Source organism: Drosophila biarmipes, unplaced genomic scaffold, assembly GCF_025231255.1.
Source record: "Drosophila biarmipes strain raj3 unplaced genomic scaffold, RU_DBia_V1.1 ptg000073l, whole genome shotgun sequence".
Classification (NCBI taxonomy): Eukaryota; Metazoa; Arthropoda; class Insecta; order Diptera; family Drosophilidae; genus Drosophila; species Drosophila biarmipes.
Genome location: NW_026114561.1, coordinates 1,144 through 28,092, shown reverse-complemented (window position 1 = coordinate 28,092; position 26,949 = coordinate 1,144). Strand labels below are relative to the sequence as shown.

General features: G+C 33.2%; 6 non-coding genes across 6 annotated transcripts; all 6 read left to right on the top strand.

The window, feature by feature from the left end:
- Positions 1 to 1,624: 1,624 nt before the first annotated feature.
- Positions 1,625 to 3,619, top strand: LOC127012410 (small subunit ribosomal RNA). The gene has a single exon (XR_007765904.1). It is a non-coding gene; the product is annotated as a small subunit ribosomal RNA (ribosomal RNA).
- Positions 3,620 to 4,822: 1,203 nt separating this feature from the next.
- On the top strand, positions 4,823 to 5,001 carry LOC127012416 (5.8S ribosomal RNA). Its single transcript, XR_007765908.1, has one exon. It is a non-coding gene; the product is annotated as a 5.8S ribosomal RNA (ribosomal RNA).
- A 402-nt stretch (positions 5,002 to 5,403) lies between these two features.
- LOC122817942 (large subunit ribosomal RNA) lies at positions 5,404 to 9,374 on the top strand. Its single transcript, XR_006367483.2, has one exon. It is a non-coding gene; the product is annotated as a large subunit ribosomal RNA (ribosomal RNA).
- Positions 9,375 to 18,714: 9,340 nt separating this feature from the next.
- Positions 18,715 to 20,709, top strand: LOC127012419 (small subunit ribosomal RNA). The gene has a single exon (XR_007765911.1). It is a non-coding gene; the product is annotated as a small subunit ribosomal RNA (ribosomal RNA).
- A 1,471-nt stretch (positions 20,710 to 22,180) lies between these two features.
- On the top strand, positions 22,181 to 22,359 carry LOC127012409 (5.8S ribosomal RNA). Its single transcript, XR_007765903.1, has one exon. It is a non-coding gene; the product is annotated as a 5.8S ribosomal RNA (ribosomal RNA).
- A 402-nt stretch (positions 22,360 to 22,761) lies between these two features.
- LOC127012413 (large subunit ribosomal RNA) lies at positions 22,762 to 26,734 on the top strand. Its single transcript, XR_007765907.1, has one exon. It is a non-coding gene; the product is annotated as a large subunit ribosomal RNA (ribosomal RNA).
- Positions 26,735 to 26,949: the final 215 nt, after the last annotated feature.

The window sequence follows — 26,949 nt, the reverse complement described above, 5'->3', positions numbered from 1 at the left end:
AGAATAGCTAGTAGAATTTGCCCATACACTACTAGCGAAATGAGATATTTATACCTAGTGAGGGCGGCACTAGTACTATAAATTGTGGCAAAATAAATCTTATGCAAATGCATAGGATTTTGTCAATACCATACATAAACCGTATGGATATTGAGAAGTTAATAGATTACATCTATAATATGAGAAGTATTTTAGTATTCTTATTAAATAAGAGAATACTATAAGGGTGAGTGGCAAAGAGAATTGAATATACCCGAATGGGAGACAGCGTGTCCAAAAACTACTATAGGTGGTGTGGCAAATATGAGGAAGGCAATATATCCATATAATGAAAATAAAAGTGCGTTTTCTTATTATATAAGAGAACACTATATGGGTGAGTGGCAAAGTAAATTGAATATACCCGAATGGGAGACAGCGTGTCCAAAAACTACTATAGGTGGTGTGGCAAATATGAGGAAGGCAATATATCCATATAATGAAAATAAAAGTGCGTTTTCTTATTATATAAGAGAACACTATATGGGTGAGTGGCAAAGTAAATTGAATATACCCGAATGGGAGACAGCGTGTCCAAAAACTACTATAGGTGGTGTGGCAAATATGAGGAAGGCAATATATCCATATAATGAATATAAAAGTGCGTTGTCTTATTATATAAGAGAACACTATATGGGTGAGTGGCAAAGTAAATTGAATATACCCGAATGGGAGACAGCGTGTCCAAAAACTACTATAGGATGGTCAATGGGCCGGCCGTCTGCTATTGACATATGTCAGTAGAGAAGATATTATCCGTCAAATTTGTTTCTTTATTCATTTATTTGAATACGAGACTTGGCTCCGCGGTTAATATTTTAAGCCCAAAGATAATAACGTTGAAACAAAGGCCAAGTTTCTATTGTACATAGAATAACAAATTGTTTCCGAATTTTATCGTTAATTTTAGGAGGTAGGCTAACATGATTTATATTATATGTGTATTATTAAATAATAATAGTACATAAAAGTCTACCAAAGAAATATAAAAATGTAATTATGAATACATTTTCAATATTAATATCAACTTATATTGTTGATAATAAAAAATAGCTATTAAGAGAGTTATTTAAGAAATTATATAATATATAATAAAGAGTATATATATAAATAATATATAAGTATATATTATTTAAGAAATAAATATAGTAGTAATAATTATATATATACACTCGGTTCTATTTTATATATTACCAGAGACTTATATGGATATATATAGATAAATTTTAAATTTATCGTCAAAATACAAATGATTAACTCAATATCTTATATTGGTTAAACAAAAATTGTACATGTGTGGATACAATATATTATGTATGTCGAACAAAAATGATATTTTAGAATGAAATGTGCATATATAAAGAAAATATATGAAAAATAAATATTGTGTTTATAAAGAATATGATTCTTTTTGACATCAATAAAAACTTGTTATTATTAGTGGCGAAACAAGTATAAATTGGAAAACAAACGTATACGAATGCTATATAAAAATGGCCGTATTCGATAGAAATAAAATCTATAACAACATATATATTGCTAATTTCTATTCAAAAAATATGAATGAAATATGAATAAAAACATTATTCTGGTTGATCCTGCCAGTAGTTATATGCTTGTCTCAAAGATTAAGCCATGCATGTCTAAGTACACACGAATTAAAAGTGAAACCGCAAAAGGCTCATTATATCAGTTATGGTTCCTTAGATCGTTAACAGTTACTTGGATAACTGTGGTAATTCTAGAGCTAATACATGCAATTAAAACATGAACCTTATGGAACATGTGCTTTTATTAGGCTAAAACCAAGCGATCGCAAGATCGTTATATTGGTTGAACTCTAGATAACATGCAGATCGTATGGTCTTGTACCGACGACAGATCTTTCAAATGTCTGCCCTATCAACTTTTGATGGTAGTATCTAGGACTACCATGGTTGCAACGGGTAACGGGGAATCAGGGTTCGATTCCGGAGAGGGAGCCTGAGAAACGGCTACCACATCTAAGGAAGGCAGCAGGCGCGTAAATTACCCACTCCCAGCTCGGGGAGGTAGTGACGAAAAATAACAATACAGGACTCATATCCGAGGCCCTGTAATTGGAATGAGTACACTTTAAATCCTTTAACAAGGACCAATTGGAGGGCAAGTCTGGTGCCAGCAGCCGCGGTAATTCCAGCTCCAATAGCGTATATTAAAGTTGTTGCGGTTAAAACGTTCGTAGTTGAACTTGTGCTTCATACGGGTAGTACAACTTACAATTGTGGTTAGTACTATACCTTTATGTATGTAAGCGTATTACCGGTGGAGTTCTTACATGTGCTTAGATACTTGTATTTTTTCATATGTTCCTCCTATTTAAAAACCTGCATTAGTGCTCTTAAACGAGTGTTATTGTGGGCCGGTACAATTACTTTGAACAAATTAGAGTGCTTAAAGCAGGCTTCAAATGCCTGAATATTCTGTGCATGGGATAATGAAATAAGACCTCTGTTCTGCTTTCATTGGTTTTCAGATCAAGAGGTAATGATTAATAGAAGCAGTTTGGGGGCATTAGTATTACGACGCGAGAGGTGAAATTCTTGGACCGTCGTAAGACTAACTTAAGCGAAAGCATTTGCCAAAGATGTTTTCATTAATCAAGAACGAAAGTTAGAGGTTCGAAGGCGATCAGATACCGCCCTAGTTCTAACCATAAACGATGCCAGCTAGCAATTGGGTGTAGCTACTTTTATGGCTCTCTCAGTCGCTTCCCGGGAAACCAAAGCTTTTGGGCTCCGGGGGAAGTATGGTTGCAAAGCTGAAACTTAAAGGAATTGACGGAAGGGCACCACCAGGAGTGGAGCCTGCGGCTTAATTTGACTCAACACGGGAAAACTTACCAGGTCCGAACATAAGTGTGTAAGACAGATTGATAGCTCTTTCTCGAATCTATGGGTGGTGGTGCATGGCCGTTCTTAGTTCGTGGAGTGATTTGTCTGGTTAATTCCGATAACGAACGAGACTCAAATATATTAAATAGATATCTTCAGGATTATGGTGTTGAAGCTTATATAGCCTTCATTCATGGTGGCAGTAAAATGTTTATTGTGTTTGAATGTGTTTATATAAGTGGAGCCGTACCTGTTGGTTTGTCCCATTATAAGGACACTAGCTTCTTAAATGGACAAATTGCGTCTAGCAATAATGAGATTGAGCAATAACAGGTCTGTGATGCCCTTAGATGTCCTGGGCTGCACGCGCGCTACAATGAAAGTATCAACGTGTATTTCCTAGACCGAGAGGTCCGGGTAAACCGCTGAACCACTTTCATGCTTGGGATTGTGAACTGAAACTGTTCACATGAACTTGGAATTCCCAGTAAGTGTGAGTCATTAACTCGCATTGATTACGTCCCTGCCCTTTGTACACACCGCCCGTCGCTACTACCGATTGAATTATTTAGTGAGGTCTCCGGACGTGATCACTGTGACGCCTTGCGTGTTACGGTTGTTTCGCAAAAGTTGACCGAACTTGATTATTTAGAGGAAGTAAAAGTCGTAACAAGGTTTCCGTAGGTGAACCTGCGGAAGGATCATTAATGTTTTAATATCCTTACCGTTAATAAAATATTTGTTTATATTATAATAAATACATTATAGTATTACAAATAAAATATGAATTGCCAAAATGTATATGAGATCTATTATAGATCAAATGAAATTTCGAACAAGCAAATCGAAATAATGCAAATATTAAAATTATATATTGTATTTAATACATATGAGAGAAATTAATAAGCAGCCAAAGCAAACAAATAAAAATTCGAACAAGCAAATCGAATTATTAAAATAATAATATTAAATTATTATTGTATATCCTTACCGTTAATAAAATATTTGTTTATATTATAATAAATACATTATAATAATACAAATAAAATATGAATTGCCAAAATGTATATGAGATCTAATATAGATCAAATAAAATTTCGAACAAGCAAATCGAAATAATGCAAATATTAAAATTATATATTGTATTTAATACATATGAGAGAAATAATAAGCAGCCAAAGCAAACAAATAAAAATTCGAACAAGCAAATCGAATTATTAAAATAATAATATTAAATTATTATTGTATATCCTTACCGTTAATAAAATATTTGTTTATATTATAATAAATACATTATAGTAATACAAATAAAATATGAATTGCCAAAATGTATATGATCTAATATAGATCAAATGAAATTTCGAACAAGCAAATCGAAATAATGCAAATATTAAAATTATATATTGTATTTAATACATATGAGAGAAATAATAAGCAGCCAAAACAAACAAATAAAAATTCGAACAAGCAAATCGAATTATTAAAATAATAATATTAAATTATTATTGTATATAAACACAATTAAAATACTGTGTGTATATGGACCATAATATACACGCGTTGCGATATGTATTGTTCATCTCAGTTATGCGCATACATTGGATAATGCAACAACCTAAAATGTACAATGTTGTACCTGGTTTTATACAGGTTAATGTTTTATATAAATTTCAATTTATATCGCTAAAAAAGTATTAATATATATATATATATATTTATTTACAATAAATGCAATTTAAAAAGAAATACTTTGATATATATTGGTTATATAAAACTAAGACATTTCGCAGCATTCGTTTTAGGTATAAAAATAAATTTATTGAAGGAATTGATATATGCCAGTAAAATGGTGTATTTTTAATTTCTTTCAATAAAAACATATTTGACAAAATTAAGAAACCAATTTATAAAACTCTAAGCGGTGGATCACTCGGCTCATGGGTCGATGAAGAACGCAGCAAACTGTGCGTCATCGTGTGAACTGCAGGACACATGAACATCGACATTTTGAACGCATATCGCAGTCCATGCTGTTATGTACTTTAATTAATTTTATAGTGCTGCTTGGACTACATATGGTTGAGGGTTGTAAGACTATGCTAATTAAGTTGCTTATACAAATTTTATAATGAAATTTTATAAGCATATGGTATATTATTGGATAATAATAATTTAATTATTTTATTCATAATATTAAAAAATATATGAAAAACATTATCTCACATTAGTAAATAATTTGAATGTGAAAAACGAAGAGAAATATTTTCTTTTTCAATCAAATGATACTGAGAAATGTCTAGCATAAAAATTTATCTAGAATTGTCTCTTATTAATGATTAGAAAATAGAAAACCGTTGACAATATTATTGTTCTTCGTTGATTCGTTAAATCAAACAAATGCCATTTATATACAGATATTATTAATATAACGAATTTAATAAAATGTTTTATCATTATATATAAAGAATTAATTGCATATAAAAGTTATACACAACCTCAACTCATATGGGACTACCCCCTGAATTTAAGCATATTAATTAGGGGAGGAAAAGAAACTAACAAGGATTTTCTTAGTAGCGGCGAGCGAAAAGAAATCAGTTCAGCACTAAGTCACTTTGTCTATATGGCAAATGTGAGATGCAGTGTATGGAGCGTCAATATTCTAGTATGAGAAATTAACGATTTAAGTCCTTCTTAAATGAGGCCATTTACCCATAGAGGGTGCCAGGCCCGTATAACGTTAATGATTACTAGATGATGTTTCCAAAGAGTCGTGTTGCTTGATAGTGCAGCACTAAGTGGGTGGTAAACTCCATCTAAAACTAAATATAACCATGAGACCGATAGTAAACAAGTACCGTGAGGGAAAGTTGAAAAGAACTCTGAATAGAGAGTTAAACAGTACGTGAAACTGCTTAGAGGTTAAGCCCGATGAACCTGAATATCCGTTATGGAAAATTCATCATTAGAATTGTAATATTTAAACAATATTATGATAATAGTGTGCATTTTTTCCATATAAGGACATTGTAATCTATTAGCATACCAAATTTATCATAAAATATAACTTATAGTTTATTCAAATTAATTTGCTTGCATTTTAACACAGAATAAATGTTATTAATTTGATAAAGTGCTGATAGATTTATATGAATACAGTGCGTTAATTTTTCGGAATTATATAATGGCATAATTATCATTGATTTTTGTGTTTATTATATGCACTTGTAGGATTAACAATGCGAAAGATTCAGGATACCTTCGGGACCCGTCTTGAAACACGGACCAAGGAGTCTAACATATGTGCAAGTTATTGGGATATAAACCTAATAGCGTAATTAACTTGACTAATAATGGGATTAGTTTTTTAACTATTTATAGCTAATTAACACAATCCCGGGGCGTTCTATATAGTTATGTATAATGATATTTATATTATTTATGCCTCTAACTGGAACGTACCTTGAGCATATATGCTGTGACCCGAAAGATGGTGAACTATACTTGATCAGGTTGAAGTCAGGGGAAACCCTGATGGAAGACCGAAACAGTTCTGACGTGCAAATCGATTGTCAGAATTGAGTATAGGGGCGAAAGACCAATCGAACCATCTAGTAGCTGGTTCCTTCCGAAGTTTCCCTCAGGATAGCTGGTGCATTTTAATATTATATAAAATAATCTTATCTGGTAAAGCGAATGATTAGAGGCCTTAGGGTCGAAACGATCTTAACCTATTCTCAAACTTTAAATGGGTAAGAACCTTAACTTTCTTGATATGAAGTTCAAGGTTATGATATAATGTGCCCAGTGGGCCACTTTTGGTAAGCAGAACTGGCGCTGTGGGATGAACCAAACGTAATGTTACGGTGCCCAAATTAACAACTCATGCAGATACCATGAAAGGCGTTGGTTGCTTAAAACAGCAGGACGGTGATCATGGAAGTCGAAATCCGCTAAGGAGTGTGTAACAACTCACCTGCCGAAGCAACTAGCCCTTAAAATGGATGGCGCTTAAGTTGTATACCTATACATTACCGCTAAAGTAGATGATTTATATTACTTGTAATATAAATTTTGAAACTTTAGTGAGTAGGAAGGTACAATGGTATGCGTAGAAGTGTTTGGCGTAAGCCTGCATGGAGCTGCCATTGGTACAGATCTTGGTGGTAGTAGCAAATAATCGAATGAGACCTTGGAGGACTGAAGTGGAGAAGGGTTTCGTGTGAACAGTGGTTGATCACGAGTTAGTCGGTCCTAAGTTCAAGGCGAAAGCCGAAAATTTTCAAGTAAAATACAAATGCCAAACAAATATATATATTATATAAAATCTAGCTAAATTAATATACTTGAATAATTTTGAACGAAAGGGAATACGGTTCCAATTCCGTAACCTGTTGAGTATCCGTTTGTTATTAAATATGGGCCTCGTGCTCATCCTGGCAACAGGAACGACCATAAAGAAGCCGTCGAGAGATATCGGAAGAGTTTTCTTTTCTGTTTTATAGCCGTACTACCATGGAAGTCTTTCGCAGAGAGATATGGTAGATGGGCTAGAAGAGCATGACATATACTGTTGTGTCGATATTTTCTCCTCGGACCTTGAAAATTTATGGTGGGGACACGCAAACTTCTCAACAGGCCGTACCAATATCCGCAGCTGGTCTCCAAGGTGAAGAGTCTCTAGTCGATAGAATAATGTAGGTAAGGGAAGTCGGCAAATTAGATCCGTAACTTCGGGATAAGGATTGGCTCTGAAGATTGAGATAGTCGGGCTTGATTGGGAAACAATAACATGGTTTATGTGCTCGTTCTGGGTAAATAGAGTTTCTAGCATTTATGTTAGTTACTTGTTCCCCGGATAGTTTAGTTACGTAGCCAATTGTGGAACTTTCTTGCTAAAATTTTTAAGAATACTAATTGGGTTAAACCAATTAGTTCTTATTAATTATAACGATTATCAATTAACAATCAATTCAGAACTGGCACGGACTTGGGGAATCCGACTGTCTAATTAAAACAAAGCATTGTGATGGCCCTAGCGGGTGTTGACACAATGTGATTTCTGCCCAGTGCTCTGAATGTCAAAGTGAAGAAATTCAAGTAAGCGCGGGTCAACGGCGGGAGTAACTATGACTCTCTTAAGGTAGCCAAATGCCTCGTCATCTAATTAGTGACGCGCATGAATGGATTAACGAGATTCCTACTGTCCCTATCTACTATCTAGCGAAACCACAGCCAAGGGAACGGGCTTGGAATAATTAGCGGGGAAAGAAGACCCTTTTGAGCTTGACTCTAATCTGGCAGTGTAAGGAGACATAAGAGGTGTAGAATAAGTGGGAGATATTAGACCTCGGTTTGGTATCGCCAATGAAATACCACTACTCTTATTGTTTCCTTACTTACTTGATTAAATGGAACGTGTATCATTTCCTAGCCATTATACGGATATATTTATTATATCTTATGGTATTGGGTTTTGATGCAAGCTTCTTGATCAAAGTATCACGAGTTTGTTATATATTCGCAAACAAATTCTTTAATAAAACGGTGCATTTATGTATTTTTGATTTGAAAATTTGGTATAACTCCAATTACTCAGGTATGATCCAATTCAAGGACATTGCCAGGTAGGGAGTTTGACTGGGGCGGTACATCTCTCAAATAATAACGGAGGTGTCCCAAGGCCAGCTCAGTGCGGACAGAAACCACACATAGAGCAAAAGGGCAAATGCTGACTTGATCTCGGTGTTCAGTACACACAGGGACAGCAAAAGCTCGGCCTATCGATCCTTTTGGTTTAAAGAGTTTTTAACAAGAGGTGTCAGAAAAGTTACCATAGGGATAACTGGCTTGTGGCGGCCAAGCGTTCATAGCGACGTCGCTTTTTGATCCTTCGATGTCGGCTCTTCCTATCATTGTGAAGCAAAATTCACCAAGCGTTGGATTGTTCACCCATGCAAGGGAACGTGAGCTGGGTTTAGACCGTCGTGAGACAGGTTAGTTTTACCCTACTAATGACAAAACGTTGTTGCGACAGCATTCCTGCGTAGTACGAGAGGAACCGCAGGTACGGACCAATGGCACAATACTTGTTCGAGCGAACAGTGGTATGACGCTACGTCCGTTGGATTATGCCTGAACGCCTCTAAGGTCGTATCCGTGCTGGACTGCAATGATAAATAAGGGGCAATTTGCATTGTATGGCTTCTAAACCATTTAAAGTTTATAATTTACTTTTTAAACGACAATGGATGTGATGCCAATGTAATTTGTAACATAGTAAATTGGGAGGATCTTTGATCACCTGATGCCGCGCTAGTTACATATAAAAGCATTATTTAATACAATGACAAAGCCTAGAATCAATTGTAAACGACTTTTGTAACAGGCAAGGTGTTGTAAGTGGTTGAGCAGCTGCCATACTGCGATCCACTGAAGCTTATCCTTTGCTTGATGATTCGATAATAAAATTGCATAATTTATTTGTTGTGTTGAACTTCTTATATAAAGTTCAACCAACAATCTATTTGTATGCATTGATTGTTTGCTTGGCTTTGTGGCGAATTTTTAATCCTTTATATATTACATTCCTAAGGTCTAGATTTTCAAGTAAGAGACCAATTTGATTAACATATCAATATAAGTACAACTCGACCATCTAATAATAACAATATGAATCGTCATCTTATTAGTGACGCGAAGATTGGCAAACATATAATATAAAAATATTCCTAAGGTCTAGATTTTCAAGTAAGAGACCAATTTGATTAACATATCAATATAAGTACAACTCGACCATCTAATAATAACAATATGAATCGTCATCTTATTAGTGACGCGAAGATTGGCAAACATATAATATAAAAATATTCCTAAGGTCTAGATTTTCAAGTAAGAGACCAATTTGATTAACATATCAATATAAGTACAACTCGACCATCTAATAATAACAATATGAATCGTCATCTTATTAGTGACGCGAAGATTGGCAAACATATAATATAAAAATATTCCTAAGGTCTAGATTTTCAAGTAAGAGACCAATTTGATTAACATATCAATATAAGTACAACTCGACCATCTAATAATAATATGAATCGTCATCTTATTAGTGACGCGAAGATTGGCAAACATATAATATAAAAATATTCCTAAGGTCTAGATTTTCAAGTAAGAGACCAATTTGATTAACATATCAATATAAGTACAACTCGACCATCTAATAATAATATGAATCGTCATCTTATTAGTGACGCGAAGATTGGCAAACATATAATATAAAAATATTCCTAAGGTCTAGATTTTCAAGTAAGAGACCAATTTGATTAACATATCAATATAAGTACAACTCGACCATCTAATAATAACAATATGAATCGTCATCTTTTTAGTGACGCGAAGATTGGCAAACATATAATATAAAAATATTCCTAAGGTCTAGAATCTTAAGCAATAGACCAATTCAACTAAGAGTTGACATATAAAAATATGTTCCTTTTAATGTTAGCAAAATTTTATCGTCACATACTGTTAGTGACGCGAACGTTTTTTTCTCCATGTTTATATGAATGTTTATTCAAAGGTAGAAAGGCAGGATCGTTATTTTATAAGTGAAGCGATAAAAAAATATTATGCAATAGGACATCTATTTATAAATATTTTTAAGTCTTAGAAATTCAAGTAAAGAGATTCAAGAAATTCATTCAACTTAGAGCGCACATATAATTAAAACTATTCCTGAGGTTTAGAAACCAAATTAAATAAAGAGGACATATAAACGTATGTGGTATTTTGATGGTAGTAAAAATGTATCGCGATATTATTAGTGACGCGACCAATTTTTATACTCTTTGCTCCATGTGCAAATATATCTAGTGCTTAGATAGTCAATTAAAAATGACAATTTTAACTAAAAGACTTAAAAAAGTGTTTGTCAAACTTATAATTTTGTCAATACTATATAAAACGCCAATCATATCCTTATAAAAGTAAATACGGTATATGGTTATAAATACAAAACCATATATAAATAAAAAAATGAAATCGTATGTATATGGCTTATAGGTATAATACCTATAAGGCATAATAATGTATAATATTAGCAAATATACATATAAAAGTGCATAAATTGTATAGATATGGCATAAAGAAGGCATTTATGAGAATAGCTAGTAGAATTTGCCCATACACTACTAGCGAAATGAGATATTTATACCTAGTGAGGGCGGCACTAGTACTATAAATTGTGGCAAAATAAATCTTATGCAAATGCATAGGATTTTGTCAATACCGTACAAAAAACTAAGTAAAACGTATGGATATTGAAAAATAAATGGATTATATTCATAAAATACGAATATTTCTTGCATTCTCTTGTTATACGAGAGAATATCATACGGAGCGGGCAGCCCCTAGTATAGTAAGCAGTCGAATGGGAGACAGCGTGTCCAAAAACACCTATAGGGAGGTGGTCGTTGGCGGACCTCTCCTCGTATTGGTCAAACTTATGATTTTGTCAATACTATATAAAACGCCAATCATATCCATATAAAAGTGAATACAGTATATGGATATGAATAAAAAACCATACATAAATAAAAAAAAAATATGTATAAAAAATTATACATATATTTATATTAAGCAATCGTATGGATGTGGCTTATAGGTATAATACCTATAAGGCATAATAATGTATAATATAGCAAATATACATATAAAAGTGCATGAATTGTATAGATATGGCATATAAGTGACATATTTATGAGAATAGCTAGTAGAATTTGCCCATACACTACTAGCGAAATGAGATATTTATACCTAGTGAGGGCGGCACTAGTACTATAAATTGTGGCAAAATAAATCTTATGCAAATGCATAGGATTTTGTCAATACCGTACAAAAAACTAAGTAAAACGTATGGATATTGAAAAATAAATGGATTATATTCATAAAATACGAATATTTCTTGCATTCTCTTGTTATATGAGAGAATATCATACGGAGCGGGTAGCCCCTAGTATAGTAAGCAGTCGAATGGGAGACAGCGTGTCCAAAAACACCTATAGGGAGGTGGTCGTTGGCGGACCTCTCCTCGTATTGGTCAAACTTATGATTTTGTCAATACTATATAAAACGCCAATCATATCCATATAAAAGTGAATACAGTATATGGATATGAATAAAAAACCATACATAAATAAAAAAAAATATGTATAAAAAATTATACATATATTTATATTAAGCAATCGTATGGATGTGGCTTATAGGTATAATACCTATAAGGCATAATAATGTATAATATAGCAAATATACATATAAAAGTGCATGAATTGTATAGATATGGCATATAAGTGACATATTTATGAGAATAGCTAGTAGAATTTGCCCATACACTACTAGCGAAATGAGATATTTATACCTAGTGAGGGCGGCACTAGTACTATAAATTGTGGCAAAATAAATCTTATGCAAATGCATAGGATTTTGTCAATACCGTACAAAAAACTAAGTAAAACGTATGGATATTGAAAAATAAATGGATTATATTCATAAAATACGAATATTTCTTGCATTCTCTTGTTATATGAGAGAATATCATACGGAGCGGGTAGCCCCTAGTATAGTAAGCAGTCGAATGGGAGACAGCGTGTCCAAAAACACCTATAGGGAGGTGGTCGTTGGCGGACCTCTCCTCGTATTGGTCAAACTTATGATTTTGTCAATACTATATAAAACGCCAATCATATCCATATAAAATTGAATACAGTATATGGATATGAATAAAAAACCATACAAAAATAAAAAAAAAATATGTATAAAAAATTATACATATATTTATATTAAGCAATCGTATGGATGTGGCTTATAGGTATAATACCTATAAGGCATAATAATGTATAATATAGCAAATATACATATAAAAGTGCATGAATTGTATAGATATGGCATATAAGTGACATATTTATGAGAATAGCTAGTAGAATTTCCCCATACACTACTAGCGAAATGAGATATTTATACCTAGTGAGGGCGGCACTAGTACTATAAATTGTGGCAAAATAAATCTTATGCAAATGCATAGGATTTTGTCAATACCGTACAAAAAACTAAGTAAAACGTATGGATATTGAAAAATAAATGGATTATATTCATAAAATACGAATATTTCTTGCATTCTCTTGTTATATGAGAGAATATCATACGGAGCGGGTAGCCCCTAGTATAGTAAGCAGTCGAATGGGAGACAGCGTGTCCAAAAACACCTATAGGGAGGTGGTCGTTGGCGGACCTCTCCTCGTATTGGTCAAACTTATGATTTTGTCAATACTATATAAAACGCCAATCATATCCATATAAAAGTGAATACAGTATATGGATATGAATAAAAAACCATACATAAATAAAAAAAAAATATGTATAAAAAATTATACATATATTTATATTAAGCAATCGTATGGATGTGGCTTATAGGTATAATACCTATAAGGCATAATAATGTATAATATAGCAAATATACATATAAAAGTGCATGAATTGTATAGATATGGCATATAAGTGACATATTTATGAGAATAGCTAGTAGAATTTGCCCATACACTACTAGCGAAATGAGATATTTATACCTAGTGAGGGCGGCACTAGTACTATAAATTGTGGCAAAATAAATCTTATGCAAATGCATAGGATTTTGTCAATACCGTACAAAAAACTAAGTAAAACGTATGGATATTGAAAAATAAATGGATTATATTCATAAAATACGAATATTTCTTGCATTCTCTTGTTATATGAGAGAATATCATACGGAGCGGGTAGCCCCTAGTATAGTAAGCAGTCGAATGGGAGACAGCGTGTCCAAAAACACCTATAGGGAGGTGGTCGTTGGCGGACCTCTCCTCGTATTGGTCAAACTTATGATTTTGTCAATACTATATAAAACGCCAATCATATCCATATAAAAGTGAATACAGTATATGGATATGAATAAAAAACCATACATAAATAAAAAAAAATATGTATAAAAAATTATACATATATTTATATTAAGCAATCGTATGGATGTGGCTTATAGGTATAATACCTATAAGGCATAATAATGTATAATATAGCAAATATACATATAAAAGTGCATGAATTGTATAGATATGGCATATAAGTGACATATTTATGAGAATAGCTAGTAGAATTTGCCCATACACTACTAGCGAAATGAGATATTTATACCTAGTGAGGGCGGCACTAGTACTATAAATTGTGGCAAAATAAATCTTATGCAAATGCATAGGATTTTGTCAATACCGTACAAAAAACTAAGTAAAACGTATGGATATTGAAAAATAAATGGATTATATTCATAAAATACGAATATTTCTTGCATTCTCTTGTTATATGAGAGAATATCATACGGAGCGGGTAGCCCCTAGTATAGTAAGCAGTCGAATGGGAGACAGCGTGTCCAAAAACACCTATAGGGAGGTGGTCGTTGGCGGACCTCTCCTCGTATTGGTCAAACTTATGATTTTGTCAATACTATATAAAACGCCAATCATATCCATATAAAATTGAATACAGTATATGGATATGAATAAAAAACCATACAAAAATAAAAAAAAAATATGTATAAAAAATTATACATATATTTATATTAAGCAATCGTATGGATGTGGCTTATAGGTATAATACCTATAAGGCATAATAATGTATAATATAGCAAATATACATATAAAAGTGCATGAATTGTATAGATATGGCATATAAGTGACATATTTATGAGAATAGCTAGTAGAATTTCCCCATACACTACTAGCGAAATGAGATATTTATACCTAGTGAGGGCGGCACTAGTACTATAAATTGTGGCAAAATAAATCTTATGCAAATGCATAGGATTTTGTCAATACCGTACAAAAAACTAAGTAAAACGTATGGATATTGAAAAATAAATGGATTATATTCATAAAATACGAATATTTCTTGCATTCTCTTGTTATATGAGAGAATATCATACGGAGCGGGTAGCCCCTAGTATAGTAAGCAGTCGAATGGGAGACAGCGTGTCCAAAAACACCTATAGGGAGGTGGTCGTTGGCGGACCTCTCCTCGTATTGGTCAAACTTATGATTTTGTCAATACTATATAAAACGCCAATCATATCCATATAAAAGTGAATACAGTATATGGATATGAATAAAAAACCATACATAAATAAAAAAAAAATATGTATAAAAAATTATACATATATTTATATTAAGCAATCGTATGGATGTGGCTTATAGGTATAATACCTATAAGGCATAATAATGTATAATATAGCAAATATACATATAAAAGTGCATGAATTGTATAGATATGGCATATAAGTGACATATTTATGAGAATAGCTAGTAGAATTTGCCCATACACTACTAGCGAAATGAGATATTTATACCTAGTGAGGGCGGCACTAGTACTATAAATTGTGGCAAAATAAATCTTATGCAAATGCATAGGATTTTGTCAATACCGTACAAAAAACTAAGTAAAACGTATGGATATTGAAAAATAAATGGATTATATTCATAAAATACGAATATTTCTTGCATTCTCTTGTTATATGAGAGAATATCATACGGAGCGGGTAGCCCCTAGTATAGTAAGCAGTCGAATGGGAGACAGCGTGTCCAAAAACACCTATAGGGAGGTGGTCGTTGGCGGACCTCTCCTCGTATTGGTCAAACTTATGATTTTGTCAATACTATATAAAACGCCAATCATATCCATATAAAAGTGAATACAGTATATGGATATGAATAAAAAACCATACATAAATAAAAAAAAATATGTATAAAAAATTATACATATATTTATATTAAGCAATCGTATGGATGTGGCTTATAGGTATAATACCTATAAGGCATAATAATGTATAATATAGCAAATATACATATAAAAGTGCATGAATTGTATAGATATGGCATATAAGTGACATATTTATGAGAATAGCTAGTAGAATTTGCCCATACACTACTAGCGAAATGAGATATTTATACCTAGTGAGGGCGGCACTAGTACTATAAATTGTGGCAAAATAAATCTTATGCAAATGCATAGGATTTTGTCAATACCGTACAAAAAACTAAGTAAAACGTATGGATATTGAAAAATAAATGGATTATATTCATAAAATACGAATATTTCTTGCATTCTCTTGTTATATGAGAGAATATCATACGGAGCGGGTAGCCCCTAGTATAGTAAGCAGTCGAATGGGAGACAGCGTGTCCAAAAACACCTATAGGGAGGTGGTCGTTGGCGGACCTCTCCTCGTATTGGTCAAACTTATGATTTTGTCAATACTATATAAAACGCCAATCATATCCATATAAAATTGAATACAGTATATGGATATGAATAAAAAACCATACAAAAATAAAAAAAAAATATGTATAAAAAATTATACATATATTTATATTAAGCAATCGTATGGATGTGGCTTATAGGTATAATACCTATAAGGCATAATAATGTATAATATAGCAAATATACATATAAAAGTGCATGAATTGTATAGATATGGCATATAAGTGACATATTTATGAGAATAGCTAGTAGAATTTCCCCATACACTACTAGCGAAATGAGATATTTATACCTAGTGAGGGCGGCACTAGTACTATAAATTGTGGCAAAATAAATCTTATGCAAATGCATAGGATTTTGTCAATACCGTACAAAAAACTAAGTAAAACGTATGGATATTGAAAAATAAATGGATTATATTCATAAAATACGAATATTTCTTGCATTCTCTTGTTATATGAGAGAATATCATACGGAGCGGGTAGCCCCTAGTATAGTAAGCAGTCGAATGGGAGACAGCGTGTCCAAAAACACCTATAGGGAGGTGGTCGTTGGCGGACCTCTCCTCGTATTGGTCAAACTTATGATTTTGTCAATACTATATAAAACGCCAATCATATCCATATAAAAGTGAATACAGTATATGGATATGAATAAAAAACCATACATAAATAAAAAAAAAATATGTATAAAAAATTATACATATATTTATATTAAGCAATCGTATGGATGTGGCTTATAGGTATAATACCTATAAGGCATAATAATGTATAATATAGCAAATATACATATAAAAGTGCATGAATTGTATAGATATGGCATATAAGTGACATATTTATGAGAATAGCTAGTAGAATTTGCCCATACACTACTAGCGAAATGAGATATTTATACCTAGTGAGGGCGGCACTAGTACTATAAATTGTGGCAAAATAAATCTTATGCAAATGCATAGGATTTTGTCAATACCATACATAAACCGTATGGATATTGAGAAGTTAATAGATTACATCTATAATATGAGAAGTATTTTAGTATTCTTATTAAATAAGAGAATACTATAAGGGTGAGTGGCAAAGAGAATTGAATATACCCGAATGGGAGACAGCGTGTCCAAAAACTACTATAGGTGGTGTGGCAAATATGAGGAAGGCAATATATCCATATAATGAAAATAAAAGTGCGTTTTCTTATTATATAAGAGAACACTATATGGGTGAGTGGCAAAGTAAATTGAATATACCCGAATGGGAGACAGCGTGTCCAAAAACTACTATAGGTGGTGTGGCAAATATGAGGAAGGCAATATATCCATATAATGAAAATAAAAGTGCGTTTTCTTATTATATAAGAGAACACTATATGGGTGAGTGGCAAAGTAAATTGAATATACCCGAATGGGAGACAGCGTGTCCAAAAACTACTATAGGTGGTGTGGCAAATATGAGGAAGGCAATATATCCATATAATGAATATAAAAGTGCGTTGTCTTATTATATAAGAGAACACTATATGGGTGAGTGGCAAAGTAAATTGAATATACCCGAATGGGAGACAGCGTGTCCAAAAACTACTATAGGATGGTCAATGGGCCGGCCGTCTGCTATTGACATATGTCAGTAGAGAAGATATTATCCGTCAAATTTGTTTCTTTATTCATTTATTTGAATACGAGACTTGGCTCCGCGGTTAATATTTTAAGCCCAAAGATAATAACGTTGAAACAAAGGCCAAGTTTCTATTGTACATAGAATAACAAATTGTTTCCGAATTTTATCGTTAATTTTAGGAGGTAGGCTAACATGATTTATATTATATGTGTATTATTAAATAATAATAGTACATAAAAGTCTACCAAAGAAATATAAAAATGTAATTATGAATACATTTTCAATATTAATATCAACTTATATTGTTGATAATAAAAAATAGCTATTAAGAGAGTTATTTAAGAAATTATATAATATATAATAAAGAGTATATATATAAATAATATATAAGTATATATTATTTAAGAAATAAATATAGTAGTAATAATTATATATATACACTCGGTTCTATTTTATATATTACCAGAGACTTATATGGATATATATAGATAAATTTTAAATTTATCGTCAAAATACAAATGATTAACTCAATATCTTATATTGGTTAAACAAAAATTGTACATGTGTGGATACAATATATTATGTATGTCGAACAAAAATGATATTTTAGAATGAAATGTGCATATATAAAGAAAATATATGAAAAATAAATATTGTGTTTATAAAGAATATGATTCTTTTTGACATCAATAAAAACTTGTTATTATTAGTGGCGAAACAAGTATAAATTGGAAAACAAACGTATACGAATGCTATATAAAAATGGCCGTATTCGATAGAAATAAAATCTATAACAACATATATATTGCTAATTTCTATTCAAAAAATATGAATGAAATATGAATAAAAACATTATTCTGGTTGATCCTGCCAGTAGTTATATGCTTGTCTCAAAGATTAAGCCATGCATGTCTAAGTACACACGAATTAAAAGTGAAACCGCAAAAGGCTCATTATATCAGTTATGGTTCCTTAGATCGTTAACAGTTACTTGGATAACTGTGGTAATTCTAGAGCTAATACATGCAATTAAAACATGAACCTTATGGAACATGTGCTTTTATTAGGCTAAAACCAAGCGATCGCAAGATCGTTATATTGGTTGAACTCTAGATAACATGCAGATCGTATGGTCTTGTACCGACGACAGATCTTTCAAATGTCTGCCCTATCAACTTTTGATGGTAGTATCTAGGACTACCATGGTTGCAACGGGTAACGGGGAATCAGGGTTCGATTCCGGAGAGGGAGCCTGAGAAACGGCTACCACATCTAAGGAAGGCAGCAGGCGCGTAAATTACCCACTCCCAGCTCGGGGAGGTAGTGACGAAAAATAACAATACAGGACTCATATCCGAGGCCCTGTAATTGGAATGAGTACACTTTAAATCCTTTAACAAGGACCAATTGGAGGGCAAGTCTGGTGCCAGCAGCCGCGGTAATTCCAGCTCCAATAGCGTATATTAAAGTTGTTGCGGTTAAAACGTTCGTAGTTGAACTTGTGCTTCATACGGGTAGTACAACTTACAATTGTGGTTAGTACTATACCTTTATGTATGTAAGCGTATTACCGGTGGAGTTCTTACATGTGCTTAGATACTTGTATTTTTTCATATGTTCCTCCTATTTAAAAACCTGCATTAGTGCTCTTAAACGAGTGTTATTGTGGGCCGGTACAATTACTTTGAACAAATTAGAGTGCTTAAAGCAGGCTTCAAATGCCTGAATATTCTGTGCATGGGATAATGAAATAAGACCTCTGTTCTGCTTTCATTGGTTTTCAGATCAAGAGGTAATGATTAATAGAAGCAGTTTGGGGGCATTAGTATTACGACGCGAGAGGTGAAATTCTTGGACCGTCGTAAGACTAACTTAAGCGAAAGCATTTGCCAAAGATGTTTTCATTAATCAAGAACGAAAGTTAGAGGTTCGAAGGCGATCAGATACCGCCCTAGTTCTAACCATAAACGATGCCAGCTAGCAATTGGGTGTAGCTACTTTTATGGCTCTCTCAGTCGCTTCCCGGGAAACCAAAGCTTTTGGGCTCCGGGGGAAGTATGGTTGCAAAGCTGAAACTTAAAGGAATTGACGGAAGGGCACCACCAGGAGTGGAGCCTGCGGCTTAATTTGACTCAACACGGGAAAACTTACCAGGTCCGAACATAAGTGTGTAAGACAGATTGATAGCTCTTTCTCGAATCTATGGGTGGTGGTGCATGGCCGTTCTTAGTTCGTGGAGTGATTTGTCTGGTTAATTCCGATAACGAACGAGACTCAAATATATTAAATAGATATCTTCAGGATTATGGTGTTGAAGCTTATATAGCCTTCATTCATGGTGGCAGTAAAATGTTTATTGTGTTTGAATGTGTTTATATAAGTGGAGCCGTACCTGTTGGTTTGTCCCATTATAAGGACACTAGCTTCTTAAATGGACAAATTGCGTCTAGCAATAATGAGATTGAGCAATAACAGGTCTGTGATGCCCTTAGATGTCCTGGGCTGCACGCGCGCTACAATGAAAGTATCAACGTGTATTTCCTAGACCGAGAGGTCCGGGTAAACCGCTGAACCACTTTCATGCTTGGGATTGTGAACTGAAACTGTTCACATGAACTTGGAATTCCCAGTAAGTGTGAGTCATTAACTCGCATTGATTACGTCCCTGCCCTTTGTACACACCGCCCGTCGCTACTACCGATTGAATTATTTAGTGAGGTCTCCGGACGTGATCACTGTGACGCCTTGCGTGTTACGGTTGTTTCGCAAAAGTTGACCGAACTTGATTATTTAGAGGAAGTAAAAGTCGTAACAAGGTTTCCGTAGGTGAACCTGCGGAAGGATCATTAATGTTTTAATATCCTTACCGTTAATAAAATATTTGTTTATATTATAATAAATACATTATAGTATTACAAATAAAATATGAATTGCCAAAATGTATATGAGATCTATTATAGATCAAATGAAATTTCGAACAAGCAAATCGAAATAATGCAAATATTAAAATTATATATTGTATTTAATACATATGAGAGAAATTAATAAGCAGCCAAAGCAAACAAATAAAAATTCGAACAAGCAAATCGAATTATTAAAATAATAATATTAAATTATTATTGTATATCCTTACCGTTAATAAAATATTTGTTTATATTATAATAAATACATTATAATAATACAAATAAAATATGAATTGCCAAAATGTATATGAGATCTAATATAGATCAAATAAAATTTCGAACAAGCAAATCGAAATAATGCAAATATTAAAATTATATATTGTATTTAATACATATGAGAGAAATAATAAGCAGCCAAAGCAAACAAATAAAAATTCGAACAAGCAAATCGAATTATTAAAATAATAATATTAAATTATTATTGTATATCCTTACCGTTAATAAAATATTTGTTTATATTATAATAAATACATTATAGTATTACAAATAAAATATGAATTGCCAAAATGTATATGAGATCTATTATAGATCAAATGAAATTTCGAACAAGCAAATCGAAATAATGCAAATATTAAAATTATATATTGTATTTAATACATATGAGAGAAATTAATAAGCAGCCAAAGCAAACAAATAAAAATTCGAACAAGCAAATCGAATTATTAAAATAATAATATTAAATTATTATTGTATATCCTTACCGTTAATAAAATATTTGTTTATATTATAATAAATACATTATAGTAATACAAATAAAATATGAATTGCCAAAATGTATATGATCTAATATAGATCAAATGAAATTTCGAACAAGCAAATCGAAATAATGCAAATATTAAAATTATATATTGTATTTAATACATATGAGAGAAATAATAAGCAGCCAAAACAAACAAATAAAAATTCGAACAAGCAAATCGAATTATTAAAATAATAATATTAAATTATTATTGTATATAAACACAATTAAAATACTGTGTGTATATGGACCATAATATACACGCGTTGCGATATGTATTGTTCATCTCAGTTATGCGCATACATTGGATAATGCAACAACCTAAAATGTACAATGTTGTACCTGGTTTTATACAGGTTAATGTTTTATATAAATTTCAATTTATATCGCTAAAAAAGTATTAATATATATATATATATATATTTATTTACAATAAATGCAATTTAAAAAGAAATACTTTGATATATATTGGTTATATAAAACTAAGACATTTCGCAGCATTCGTTTTAGGTATAAAAATAAATTTATTGAAGGAATTGATATATGCCAGTAAAATGGTGTATTTTTAATTTCTTTCAATAAAAACATATTTGACAAAATTAAGAAACCAATTTATAAAACTCTAAGCGGTGGATCACTCGGCTCATGGGTCGATGAAGAACGCAGCAAACTGTGCGTCATCGTGTGAACTGCAGGACACATGAACATCGACATTTTGAACGCATATCGCAGTCCATGCTGTTATGTACTTTAATTAATTTTATAGTGCTGCTTGGACTACATATGGTTGAGGGTTGTAAGACTATGCTAATTAAGTTGCTTATACAAATTTTATAATGAAATTTTATAAGCATATGGTATATTATTGGATAATAATAATTTAATTATTTTATTCATAATATTAAAAAATATATGAAAAACATTATCTCACATTAGTAAATAATTTGAATGTGAAAAACGAAGAGAAATATTTTCTTTTTCAATCAAATGATACTGAGAAATGTCTAGCATAAAAATTTATCTAGAATTGTCTCTTATTAATGATTAGAAAATAGAAAACCGTTGACAATATTATTGTTCTTCGTTGATTCGTTAAATCAAACAAATGCCATTTATATACAGATATTATTAATATAACGAATTTAATAAAATGTTTTATCATTATATATAAAGAATTAATTGCATATAAAAGTTATACACAACCTCAACTCATATGGGACTACCCCCTGAATTTAAGCATATTAATTAGGGGAGGAAAAGAAACTAACAAGGATTTTCTTAGTAGCGGCGAGCGAAAAGAAATCAGTTCAGCACTAAGTCACTTTGTCTATATGGCAAATGTGAGATGCAGTGTATGGAGCGTCAATATTCTAGTATGAGAAATTAACGATTTAAGTCCTTCTTAAATGAGGCCATTTACCCATAGAGGGTGCCAGGCCCGTATAACGTTAATGATTACTAGATGATGTTTCCAAAGAGTCGTGTTGCTTGATAGTGCAGCACTAAGTGGGTGGTAAACTCCATCTAAAACTAAATATAACCATGAGACCGATAGTAAACAAGTACCGTGAGGGAAAGTTGAAAAGAACTCTGAATAGAGAGTTAAACAGTACGTGAAACTGCTTAGAGGTTAAGCCCGATGAACCTGAATATCCGTTATGGAAAATTCATCATTAGAATTGTAATATTTAAACAATATTATGATAATAGTGTGCATTTTTTCCATATAAGGACATTGTAATCTATTAGCATACCAAATTTATCATAAAATATAACTTATAGTTTATTCAAATTAATTTGCTTGCATTTTAACACAGAATAAATGTTATTAATTTGATAAAGTGCTGATAGATTTATATGAATACAGTGCGTTAATTTTTCGGAATTATATAATGGCATAATTATCATTGATTTTTGTGTTTATTATATGCACTTGTAGGATTAACAATGCGAAAGATTCAGGATACCTTCGGGACCCGTCTTGAAACACGGACCAAGGAGTCTAACATATGTGCAAGTTATTGGGATATAAACCTAATAGCGTAATTAACTTGACTAATAATGGGATTAGTTTTTTAACTATTTATAGCTAATTAACACAATCCCGGGGCGTTCTATATAGTTATGTATAATGATATTTATATTATTTATGCCTCTAACTGGAACGTACCTTGAGCATATATGCTGTGACCCGAAAGATGGTGAACTATACTTGATCAGGTTGAAGTCAGGGGAAACCCTGATGGAAGACCGAAACAGTTCTGACGTGCAAATCGATTGTCAGAATTGAGTATAGGGGCGAAAGACCAATCGAACCATCTAGTAGCTGGTTCCTTCCGAAGTTTCCCTCAGGATAGCTGGTGCATTTTAATATTATATAAAATAATCTTATCTGGTAAAGCGAATGATTAGAGGCCTTAGGGTCGAAACGATCTTAACCTATTCTCAAACTTTAAATGGGTAAGAACCTTAACTTTCTTGATATGAAGTTCAAGGTTATGATATAATGTGCCCAGTGGGCCACTTTTGGTAAGCAGAACTGGCGCTGTGGGATGAACCAAACGTAATGTTACGGTGCCCAAATTAACAACTCATGCAGATACCATGAAAGGCGTTGGTTGCTTAAAACAGCAGGACGGTGATCATGGAAGTCGAAATCCGCTAAGGAGTGTGTAACAACTCACCTGCCGAAGCAACTAGCCCTTAAAATGGATGGCGCTTAAGTTGTATACCTATACATTACCGCTAAAGTAGATGATTTATATTACTTGTAATATAAATTTTGAAACTTTAGTGAGTAGGAAGGTACAATGGTATGCGTAGAAGTGTTTGGCGTAAGCCTGCATGGAGCTGCCATTGGTACAGATCTTGGTGGTAGTAGCAAATAATCGAATGAGACCTTGGAGGACTGAAGTGGAGAAGGGTTTCGTGTGAACAGTGGTTGATCACGAGTTAGTCGGTCCTAAGTTCAAGGCGAAAGCCGAAAATTTTCAAGTAAAATACAAATGCCAAACAAATATATATATTATATAAAATCTAGCTAAATTAATATACTTGAATAATTTTGAACGAAAGGGAATACGCGGTTCCAATTCCGTAACCTGTTGAGTATCCGTTTGTTATTAAATATGGGCCTCGTGCTCATCCTGGCAACAGGAACGACCATAAAGAAGCCGTCGAGAGATATCGGAAGAGTTTTCTTTTCTGTTTTATAGCCGTACTACCATGGAAGTCTTTCGCAGAGAGATATGGTAGATGGGCTAGAAGAGCATGACATATACTGTTGTGTCGATATTTTCTCCTCGGACCTTGAAAATTTATGGTGGGGACACGCAAACTTCTCAACAGGCCGTACCAATATCCGCAGCTGGTCTCCAAGGTGAAGAGTCTCTAGTCGATAGAATAATGTAGGTAAGGGAAGTCGGCAAATTAGATCCGTAACTTCGGGATAAGGATTGGCTCTGAAGATTGAGATAGTCGGGCTTGATTGGGAAACAATAACATGGTTTATGTGCTCGTTCTGGGTAAATAGAGTTTCTAGCATTTATGTTAGTTACTTGTTCCCCGGATAGTTTAGTTACGTAGCCAATTGTGGAACTTTCTTGCTAAAATTTTTAAGAATACTAATTGGGTTAAACCAATTAGTTCTTATTAATTATAACGATTATCAATTAACAATCAATTCAGAACTGGCACGGACTTGGGGAATCCGACTGTCTAATTAAAACAAAGCATTGTGATGGCCCTAGCGGGTGTTGACACAATGTGATTTCTGCCCAGTGCTCTGAATGTCAAAGTGAAGAAATTCAAGTAAGCGCGGGTCAACGGCGGGAGTAACTATGACTCTCTTAAGGTAGCCAAATGCCTCGTCATCTAATTAGTGACGCGCATGAATGGATTAACGAGATTCCTACTGTCCCTATCTACTATCTAGCGAAACCACAGCCAAGGGAACGGGCTTGGAATAATTAGCGGGGAAAGAAGACCCTTTTGAGCTTGACTCTAATCTGGCAGTGTAAGGAGACATAAGAGGTGTAGAATAAGTGGGAGATATTAGACCTCGGTTTGGTATCGCCAATGAAATACCACTACTCTTATTGTTTCCTTACTTACTTGATTAAATGGAACGTGTATCATTTCCTAGCCATTATACGGATATATTTATTATATCTTATGGTATTGGGTTTTGATGCAAGCTTCTTGATCAAAGTATCACGAGTTTGTTATATAATCGCAAACAAATTCTTTAATAAAACGGTGCATTTATGTATTTTTGATTTGAAAATTTGGTATAACTCCAATTACTCAGGTATGATCCAATTCAAGGACATTGCCAGGTAGGGAGTTTGACTGGGGCGGTACATCTCTCAAATAATAACGGAGGTGTCCCAAGGCCAGCTCAGTGCGGACAGAAACCACACATAGAGCAAAAGGGCAAATGCTGACTTGATCTCGGTGTTCAGTACACACAGGGACAGCAAAAGCTCGGCCTATCGATCCTTTTGGTTTAAAGAGTTTTTAACAAGAGGTGTCAGAAAAGTTACCATAGGGATAACTGGCTTGTGGCGGCCAAGCGTTCATAGCGACGTCGCTTTTTGATCCTTCGATGTCGGCTCTTCCTATCATTGTGAAGCAAAATTCACCAAGCGTTGGATTGTTCACCCATGCAAGGGAACGTGAGCTGGGTTTAGACCGTCGTGAGACAGGTTAGTTTTACCCTACTAATGACAAAACGTTGTTGCGACAGCATTCCTGCGTAGTACGAGAGGAACCGCAGGTACGGACCAATGGCACAATACTTGTTCGAGCGAACAGTGGTATGACGCTACGTCCGTTGGATTATGCCTGAACGCCTCTAAGGTCGTATCCGTGCTGGACTGCAATGATAAATAAGGGGCAATTTGCATTGTATGGCTTCTAAACCATTTAAAGTTTATAATTTACTTTTTAAACGACAATGGATGTGATGCCAATGTAATTTGTAACATAGTAAATTGGGAGGATCTTTGATCACCTGATGCCGCGCTAGTTACATATAAAAGCATTATTTAATACAATGACAAAGCCTAGAATCAATTGTAAACGACTTTTGTAACAGGCAAGGTGTTGTAAGTGGTTGAGCAGCTGCCATACTGCGATCCACTGAAGCTTATCCTTTGCTTGATGATTCGATAATAAAATTGCATAATTTATTTGTTGTGTTGAACTTCTTATATAAAGTTCAACCAACAATCTATTTGTATGCATTGATTGTTTGCTTGGCTTTGTGGCGAATTTTTAATCCTTTATATATTACATTCCTAAGGTCTAGATTTTCAAGTAAGAGACCAATTTGATTAACATATCAATATAAGTACAACTCGACCATCTAATAATAACAATATGAA